Source organism: Macadamia integrifolia, chromosome 7 (assembly GCF_013358625.1).
Source record: "Macadamia integrifolia cultivar HAES 741 chromosome 7, SCU_Mint_v3, whole genome shotgun sequence".
Taxonomy (NCBI): domain Eukaryota; kingdom Viridiplantae; phylum Streptophyta; class Magnoliopsida; order Proteales; family Proteaceae; genus Macadamia; species Macadamia integrifolia.
The window spans coordinates 28,279,256-28,289,091 of NC_056563.1; the positions used below are offsets into that span (position 1 = coordinate 28,279,256).

The following is a 9,836-nucleotide window of genomic DNA, read 5'->3' on the forward strand; positions in this document are numbered from 1 at the left end:
CCATTCCATCACATTAGCGGATTCACTCGGTCAATGGGACGTCCTCCAGCGAAGTATTGGCATATCAGCCACGCACATGCAGCTGCAAAACAACGATCGCGTCATTATCTTTGACCGCACCGACTTCGGCCTTTCCAATCTTTCCTTGCCAGCTGGCAAATGTCGGAATGACATCATTGCTCTCCACCATGACTGAACTGCTCACTCCGTCGAGTATGATGTGCTCAATAATTCTGTACGACCCCTTATGATCCTAACCGATACGCTCTGCTCTAACGGTGCCGTCTCCCCTGACGGAATCCACATCCAAAACGGTGGACTCAACGACGGTGACCGTGTTATCAGGCTTTTCCAGCCGTGTAGTACTTGTGAGTTGTGATTGGAAAGAGATTCCAAATGGACTCAATCAACGACGTTGACCAAATGGACGGGTCATTGTGATCGGTGGCCAAGAGAATAATTACGAGTTCTACCCGAAATCCACATCCACAAACACTGTATTCTCTTTACCGTTTTTAAATCAAACGAGTAATCTCTACCCTTTTGTTCACCTCAACGTGGATGGCAACTTGTTCATCTTCGCCCACAATGTAGCAATCTTGTTCAACTACACCAGCAACTCTGTCGTGAAAACTTTTCCAGCTATTACCGGTTATCAGCCACGGACCTATCCCTACACGGGCTCCTCAGTTCTGCTCCCATTAAAAAATTTACAAGAGTCTTCAGTGGAAGTGGAAGCTGAGGTCATCATCTGTGGTGGAGCTCCATTGGAGTACAAGAAGGAAGCCTTGAACACATGTGGAGGATCCGATTTACCGACCCGAATCCGATATGGACCATGGAGACAATGCCACTCGCTAGAGTGATGGGAGACATGACCTTACTCCCCAACGGCCAAGTCTTGATCATCAACGGAGCCGCAAGAGGACGTGCCAGGTATGAGCAAGGCAGACATCCAGTGTTCCACCCGGTGCTGTATCAACCCGATAATCTGATCGGGTCTCGGTTCCAAGTATTAAACCCATTTACTAGTGCCATTCGACTTCAATCTTACTATCTGACGGTAGAGTTCTAGTGGCAGGAAGCAATCCACATGCTTCCTACAACTTCACCGGCGTTCTTTATCCGACGGAATTAAGTTTAGAGGCATTCTAACCTGCTTATTTGGATTCGGAATTCTCGAAATTACGGCCTACGATCATCACTCCGGCAACATATACTAAGCTAAGTTATGGGCAACGATTTGTGTTACAGTTTTCGGTGTCGAGTCCGGTGAAGAAGCACAGGATAGAGGTGACAGTGGTGGCACCATCTTTTACGACACACTCGTTCTCCATGAGTCAGAGGCTGTTGGTGTTGGATAGCAGTAATGTGATTGCAGTGAGGAACTCAATGTACACCATGGCAGTGACGATTCCAAATTCAAATTCCTGGCACCTCCTGGGTATTATCTTTTACTCCTGGTTCATCAAGATATACCTAGTGAGGGTATTTGGGATCAAATCCAGTGATTCCTGGGTTAAAAACCACTAATGTAGTGCCTCCTCCCATGCATGAGACTCTGTCCCTTAGCCTCTAGGAGTAATTCTGGCCCTCTGTCCTCTCTTTGTTGTTGGGACTCTCAGTCCCTGATCTGATTTTCTCTTTTTACCAAAAATAAATAAATAAATAAATAAAATAAATTCATGTAAGAGTCACATTGAAGGGCCAGCAAAGTGTCATTAGGTCCCAATTATTATTATTATTATTATTTTATCAATATTAAGCCACAAGTATTACTAACTACAAATTTACTATTCTTATATTTCAAGAAGGTGGTTGTAGAGCGGATCAGATTTATATACGAAAATAGTACGTCCCTAGTCCATGGATTGAAGAGTCCAGTTTTTACCAAAAAAAGAAGTGTAGGTGGGTCCAATTATCTACCTTCCTTTCTGAATGCCACTGAGCTACAAGCTCATTGCCATAAAAATAATGTGCCCAATTATTTTTTTTCCTTTGTTATCCGTGAAAGATAGGGGTTTCTATTCCAATTGGCCAGGAACCCTTGCTCTCCAAGCTGAATTCTCATTAGTCCAAAATTGAATTTGTCCTTAATTCATCTAACTTGAACCCTTAATATCCCAAATATAAGTATCCAAACCTTAATATATCAAATATAGATAGGGAATTGAATCAGGGATTGTCTGCCTATCCACACAATCCCCGATTCACCCTTATCATATGAGCAACCCGCGGAAAAGAAAATCTAGTTGTTTGTAAGATCGTGGAGTTAAATTAGGAAATCAAATCTAGTTGTCATATACTGTTGCTTGCGAAACACCCAAATGGATTACTGTCGGCTGGTAGATTAATCCCGGTGTAATCTGCTTAAGCCGGCTGTCTTGGTGAGGTGAACTGATACAAAGTGGGTGGCAATTATCGGCTCAGCCCATTAAGGTCACAGAACCCAAAACCAACTTAATTAGCACAAACCTGGCCCAATCGATAAATTGGCTCTTACCATAAGGTTTAGCCCGAGAACCCAATTGCTAAATGGGCAGGTAGGGATACTTTTTTTTGATCTAATGGCCATTGCCTCGTTACTGTGGTACCTATATTGGGACCCACTAAGACATGATAGGTCTGTTGGATTTAAAGATGGTTTTTGTAAAATGGGACCCACATCTGTATAAGTTGGGAGAAGATGTAGATATATGGGCCCACAAAATTTGTGGGTCCCATAAGAGGGATTCAGGAAATATAACGAGATCGTGTTGTACTCTACGTAGGTTTCGCGCTGATTATCGTCATCTACTTTCGTAATCTGTTTTGATTTACTTGGCCATCAAGGCAAATGTACCTTTTACATGTATATTCTTTCACTCTTAAGAAGTAAAGTTAAAGAGAAAGAAAAGAAAGGAGAACTTCCTCCCAGTCTCTCGTCAAATTCGAAGCTATTATTTAAAGAACAAAGAACTGTTCCTTCCAGTCTCTCATCAAGTTACACTTTAGGCTCCATTTGGTTGCAATGAGAATTTAAGGGGAAGGGAAGTAAAATTTTTATACTTCAAAAAGAATTGTTTATAATCATTATCCCATATGATTGTATAAACTATTTAATTTTATTAACCATATTTAATAATGATATATTTTACATGTAATTTTTTATTTTACATATTATAACAAAGAGTTTTGGATGCAAAGTAAAGTGAAATTTTATAACCAAATATGAAATGATTTGAAGTTAATGTTAATGTCACATGAATAATGATTACATATATTTCTTTTTTAAGTATGAAAATTTCACTTCTCTTCCCTTTAATTCCCCTTACAACCAAACATAGCCTTGGGTATTATTATTATCCATGTCAGTTGAGGGTTTCTTGAATCTTGATGGGTTAGTTTCAAAAGCTTTTTCAAGTTTCAGTTTCGATTTGAACTGTTTGTTGAGGGTTTGTTGAATCTTAATGGGTTAATTTCAAAAGCTTTTTCAAGTTTCAGATTCGATTTGAACTGTTCATTGTGTGTTTGAATCTTACTTTTTCCACGTAGTTCAGAAGGGTTGAGAGTAGAGAAGTAGTGAAGGTGCTTCAGTAATTTTGAATCTTATATTCTTTGTCAGTGGGTGAAGAACTCCGATGGGTTTTTTAATTTTAATATTAGATTAATTCTTTAATTTGACAGTTAAGATGAATACTAAAAACCCCTTGGACGTAATCTTTTACTCCATTTTGACAGTATTTTCTCAAATTTAATATTTTTTTAATTCGTGAAAGAATGTTTCTAAGCTCTTGCTTTGCTGCTCTGAAATCTGAATCTTCAAATTAAAATTTTATAATGGATTAATTAAGGGTATTAAATCTGAATGGTGGACCATTCTCATTTAGTTTTTTAATGCTTTATCTCTCCTGTATTTTCCATGTTTATTATATTGTATATATATCTGTAATGATTGCACTGTATTCCTTTTGATATGTTCGATCTCTTCTTCTCTGGTAATCTCTGTTCTTGTTCTTGTAACAACATAACAATATGTACTAATATTAACACTATTGCTATAAACCCATTTAGAAGCAGGGGATGGATCCCAATGATCGATTCAGTATCTACAATTAATGATTAATCTCTCAATCACTCTCTCTCTGTAAAATAGGTGTTAATATTAAGTGAGTGTTGGTTCTTTCATGGTTTATGTTGTTTCTGGATTAAATAAAGCTTGACAGTCATTGTGTCAAGTTTATCACTGGGGTTATATTTATCGATTATAGGAAATTATTTAGTTTATAAATTGGGTTATTAATTGATATTGCTCCATTTGTTTTGACTACTTAACATTGCAATCGATTCATTGTTCTTTCTTCTATTAATCTAGCTTCTCTGAATGCTTTATTTTTTTATTTTTTTTATTTTTTTTTGGGGGGGGGGGGTTATTTTGGCATTTTCTGTTGTGCTGGTGTGTAACTGTTTGGTGGATGGTTTATTAATTTTTCCACAGATTCAAGAGTTATTCAAGATGGAGGTAATTAATGTGAGCATGAAAGTGGAGACAGGAAATGAGGAGGAGATCAATTTTTCTGAGTTGGTTGACAAACCTGAAGAGCTGTTACAATGGATACAAAAGGAACAAAATGAGTTGCTTGAGATTGCGGGTCAGATGAAGAAGATGAGCAACAATGAGGTACAACTGCGTCATATTGTTTTCAAGGTCTCTGCACCTAAAAGGGGAGCTGATTCTGGGATGCTGCTGGAAGACAAGAAGGGACCGAAAAAGAAACAAAAAACAGTGAAGAAAAAGGTTATCAGACAAGTACTGAATCCACGGCCAGTTGCACCCAGGCATGCACCAGTACCAGCAGCAGTAATGCCTGGAGAACTTATGAATGCAATTAGTGAATGTGGTGTGGGTGATAGAGAAATTACTTGAGAGAACTGATGTGAATACACATCATGCTCGTCTATCTATTCTAGAGAGAGTGGCTGCGGAGGAGTTCCTAACAAGTGAAGAGAGGACCAAAGTTTCCAGAAAAATTAAGATACCAGTAAAAGTGGTGTTGTTGGTGACAGGAGGAGGAGGGGATGGTGATGATGAACTTAATAATCAAGAAGGCTCCCAAATCCAATCATGGGAATTCAACTTCACAAAATGGTATATGAACAACGGTGCAATATACTTATTCATTACAGAATGGAAGTGGTTCTTGATGAAGAACAATATAGAAGCAGGTGACAAAATCCAAGTTTGGTCTTTCAGAAGATCAGATGAGAATAAGCTTTGTTTTGCAATTCATGTTATTCGACATTTTGTTTTTGGAGAAGTCTAAACTCCCTTTATATTATAAGAAGAAACTTGAGATTCTCAATACTATTATATATAAATAATGAATTTCATAATATTTGTTAATGTAAGGTGAGGTTTTTTTTCACTTTAAACACTTCCTGCTATTTTCTCTTTGGTATATATTGTTATTCCATTACTCTTTGGAAGTGTTTTTCTATACTTGTGTTGACCCCACATAATGATGATGCCAGTCAATCACAGTTGAGTGCAGGGACAATTGTTTTGCTGGGCTTTAATACCTATCCCCTCAAAGCCAACAGGGGCACTATAGCTATAAAAGTAAAACCTTCATCTAGCTATGATTCTTCTTCCTCTTTTTATTAGCACTGTAAGAACTGAGAAAGAAACAGAAAGGATTCGTAGTGTAAGCAAATGCAATTTACTCTGACAGTAGTCCTAATTCTATGATCCTGCGGTAAATTGGACCATCGTGACATCTAAGAAGAAATGGCTCTTCACACTCTTTTCTACCAGTTCTGTTTCCTTTGTTTTCCTTTTTCTCTTGATCGGTGATGGGGAATCCGGATTAGGTTTACATATAAGAACAATCTTGTAAATCCCTGATCCATAAATGTAGAATCTATTAAATGAAGAGAGAGAGAGAGAGAGAGAGAGAGAGAGAGAGAGAGTGAATTCTAAACCTACGGATTAGGGATGAACGAAATTGTTCTCCTATGTGAACCTGATATGATCTTGGTGATGGGACTTGATAAGGGTTTTCAATGACCTAAAAACGCCATTAAAACATTTCTACAAAAAAAATAAAAAAATGTAACAGTTACAAGGAAAGAGAGGTGTTATGTATAATGGGGTTAGAAAGGTCTTTTCAAATTTTAAATTGACGTGCAGTATATTTCAAGGGTGTAGTTGATATTTCTAGAAAACTAAAGTGATATAAGATATAAGTTACAAAATTAGAAGTGGTACAAGATAATTTTCCAATAATTTACATGCACTACAAAAACATTAGAGAGTAGAGAGTGTATACAAAATGTTAAGACTAACCGATATTTCTAATTGGTTTAGTATGTAAAATTGGTTGAATAGCGTATTGGTACTAATTGATTTTAATAGGTCCAAAACTAACGGTTTAAGTTCTTAAAACCAAAAACAAACCATTTAATAGATCATTTCCTTTCTTAAATTTTAATTTAAGAAATTGGATTTGGTTTTGGGAACAGTATTGATTTCAGTTCATAGCCTTAATCCCAACACTGGAATTAATTTGATCAATAACTTGGAGGCCCTTAGATATCGTTAGCTCGTTTTAAATCCAGACTAATCGACCGGATGGCTTAAGCAATCCAGACCGGGAATTACCAGCCACTGGCCATACTTTGGCTGTCTTAAGCATGTGTTGAAAAGATACTCACTATGAGACCCGAATCAAAGAGCGTAGGAAACTGATCTTACACAACACAAAATCTCTACTTGCACTAGTTTTAAGAAAAAATATAGATTGGCCCATACATTTTGAATCGTTCCACTTTCAATTACAACTACACAACCAAGATAGATCCTTAAATGGCCTTCTTTATTGGTTTTATATCGATTTTGGTCTGGTGTGATTTTCGATCGATTAGATGTGGTCTGATTTTCGACTGATTTCATTATATACAAATCAAAGCTGAATCTATAGGGTTCAATTGGTTCAATTCAAGTTTCTGCGGTTGAATTCAGTTGGTTTAACCGATTCGATTTAGGGTTTGATACCCTTACTGTAATACCAAAATAGGAGTCATAGCCTCAGAGGAGAGAAACAACCGGGCTTGGGGAAGAAGAAGATTAGAACGGACAGGAGCCTCATCTCTCGTGATTGTAGCTTGATCAATTATCATCAAAGTCAATGGAGAAGTATTGATCATGTTCAACCCCAAAAGGGGTTTAGGAAATGTGAACGGATCAAGTTCCCATGTGAGAATATTCTTGTACGTCCCTGATCCATGGATTTAGAATCTATTAAATGAAAAGAAAGAAAATTGATTCTAAATTCATGGACCAAGTCGTTCTCGTACATGAACCTGATCCACTCTCGAAGGAAACTGTATCTTTTGAATTCGTACTTGCTCACATGACTTTAGGAAACTACATTTTTCCCCGATATGATTATTCCACCAACTTAATTGACATCTCAAAACCTCATCTCCACTACAAGCCGAATCAACATCCCATGATGAGCTGGCACTTTTAACCACTTCATTAGATTGCCGACCCAATATCCACTAATCTAACCAACACCATTATATAATCCTGGAAAAAAATCGTCTGCAATTCTGATCTCGTACAATTCCGTGCAATACCACATTCAGGTGGTGACACGTGTATTGATACCAATGCAATGGTCCAGATCTGATTTAAATGCCTCTTCACTGATTTAATGTTTTATTAGTTGTACCAGATCTGGACCATTGTATTGGTATCAATACACGTGTCACCACCTGAAGGTGGTATTGTACGGAATTGTACGAGATCGGAATTGCAGACGATTTCAACCCTATAATCCTCTCTTCCACCTTGTAAACCTGTGTTTCACACCGCCATGGGTGAGAGCTCTCTCTGTCTCTCTCTCTCTCTCTCTTAAAGCTTTTACTTGCAGGTTGTGGTAATCGTGGACCGATCAAGTATTTTACCAAAAGAAAAGTATGCACTTAATATCATAACGGTCCACAATTTCTTTTTCTAATACATCCAAGAAAAAAAAATTGTGGACCATTATGATACTAAAATGTACACTTGAGAAGTTTAGAGATGATAAATTGGGATATATCTAACAAGATTCAATTCCCAAAAACTGCACTAGAGTCTTGCAGGTGATTATTCTTTTCCATTTCTAAATTAATCTTACACATGGACTTTATTAGATTTCTTTTTGAACTTGTTATTTCTTTGGAATACATGAAGTTCTTCAAATTTAATTATTTATTGAATTGGTGTTCACTATTACGATATTAAACGTCACACTCTTTATCTTGTCAAGCGTCAACATTCAATTTGGTTTTTTAGTTGGTTTCAATGTGGATCGATTTTCAATCAGTTTCATAATTTTTCAATTCAAAATTAAATAATTAAGAAATGACTTTTTCAATCGATTTGATCTGATTTCATTTGTCCCAGCCAGGGTTTGACACACTGTCAAAAGATAATTCCGCATATCTATCCCACAATCCATATTTATTGCTTAATTCTGTCAAAAAAAAATAATAATAATAATAAATAAATAAATAATAAAAAGAAGAAGAAGAAGTTAGTCCAATCCATATAATAACAGCTCATACAATGTGGTGTGAATTGTGAAGTGTGAACCACGAGTTTAATTCTCCGAATCAGCCTGTATTGATTTGGATCGGTCAATTTCACTTCATTTTTCATAAAATTTGATTTTTTTTCCTGATTTTACCCTTGTTCCAATACCACTACCCGATCTAGGATCGATAAGGTATCAGTTCAGCTGATACTGATACGATCCCATCCATCAGATACCGATACTTGAACTGATGAGGGAGAATCTGTGTTGATGATGATTGATAAAATAAAGAGTTAGTTTGTTGAAGAAGTTTGGATTAGGCCGTTTAAACCGCTTTCTGCCTTAAGGACTGATTGGTTGTTATACGGTTAAATCCATTCCATTCCTATTTATATCCTTTATGGTTACGCTAAAACTCTTAGGGTTCAATTTATTAGGATCCTTTCTATTTCTTGTTGAATTATCATTCTTTCGAATATTCGGATTGAAGAAGAGCTTTATCCCTCTAAACTTCTTTGGTATCCATTTAGCATATATCATACGGATTCACCATTTCCACAACAGTCTTCAAGCTTCTAAACCTGTCTTGACACCATTAGGGCTTGTTGCCCTTTGTGCTTCACTCACATGGTGTAAGCTTGAGTAGTTTATAGGTGATAAATTGGCACATATCCAAGACATGATTCAATTCCCAAAAGCCACACTACACTATGTATCTTTCTGAACTAACTTATTATTTCTTTATGATCCATTCATGGAAGTTGTTTGAATTTATTTGTTGAATTGGTGTTCAGTAGTTGTACAACATAAAAAGATAACACTCTTCATCTTGTCAACACTGAAAATTAAGTAGTCTCATATAGCGATTATAACATGTTAGTTATATAGGAAAATTGAAAGAGTGACCACATGGTTCTTTTTAATGAAGCTTTCAATCAATTTACCTTTACTTTTGATTCGTTTGGTTCTTAATGTTCGGTGCAATTTGAATCGGTTTCAATGTGGTTCGATTTTCAATTGATTCTACAATACTTCAATCCAAAACTAAATCAATACGAAATTGGTTCGATTCAATTCAGACTTGCGATCAATTTTGGTCTGATTTCACTGGTAAATTTTGATCCGATTTCACTGGTCCAGGCTAGGGTTTATCTTTAATCTCGGTTGGGATAAAGCCCCTGTTTTCAACCGGACTGTGAGAAAGAGGTTTCTGTTCCTCAAAGCAAAGGCTATATATGTGGGTGTTTTCTATGCCAAATTGGCAGGATTTCT

General features: G+C 36.7%; 1 pseudogene; it reads left to right on the forward strand.

Annotated features, from left to right (window-relative positions):
- The first annotated feature begins 7 nt into the window (after positions 1-7).
- On the forward strand, positions 8-1,511 carry LOC122084878 (annotated as a pseudogene).
- The last annotated feature ends 8,325 nt before the right edge of the window (positions 1,512-9,836 follow it).